Consider the following 583-nt stretch of genomic DNA (forward strand, 5'->3'; position numbering starts at 1 on the left):
ATGAAACAGTTTGCAAAACCCTTGCCACCCCGCCCCGCTCTCTTGTCCATTCTCCACAGAATGAGAAACGAGTTCACAGAAGTTACACCACTGCCTGTAAGACCTTCTGAAAACAATTCGGGTCTCACGGGTCACTTAAAAGCCGTGCTCTCTGCTCCAACCCTGTATTCACCCTGTTTCCTTCACATTCCTCACCCCTTTCTGAAATTACTTCGTGTTTGGTTTAAGGTCGGTGTCTCTCCCCTTTAGAGTAGCCCCCAGAAGTCAGGGCCAGGGTCGCTCCGGATCAGGCCCGTCCACATCAGGGTTAGGGCACACATTAGGGGGTCCATGCGCGCTGAGTTCGCAAGGTCGGGTGAGTCCACACATCCGGCGCGCACGCGGGGGCCAGTAGCGGTGCACCAAGGGGTGCGGAGCAGGGATCAGCCCAGGGCCTAGGGTGGGAGGGGGAGGGGGAGGGGGTGGGCCGCGGGGCAGCTCCGCCAGGAACCCGGGGGAGGTGGCAGACACGCCCCCCCCTCGGCCCCTCCTCGCGCCTGCCCATTGGCGGCCGCGCCAGGGGCGGGGAGAGGTCGCGGTCGCC

Source organism: Acinonyx jubatus, chromosome D3 (assembly GCF_027475565.1).
Source record: "Acinonyx jubatus isolate Ajub_Pintada_27869175 chromosome D3, VMU_Ajub_asm_v1.0, whole genome shotgun sequence".
Classification (NCBI taxonomy): domain Eukaryota; kingdom Metazoa; phylum Chordata; class Mammalia; order Carnivora; family Felidae; genus Acinonyx; species Acinonyx jubatus.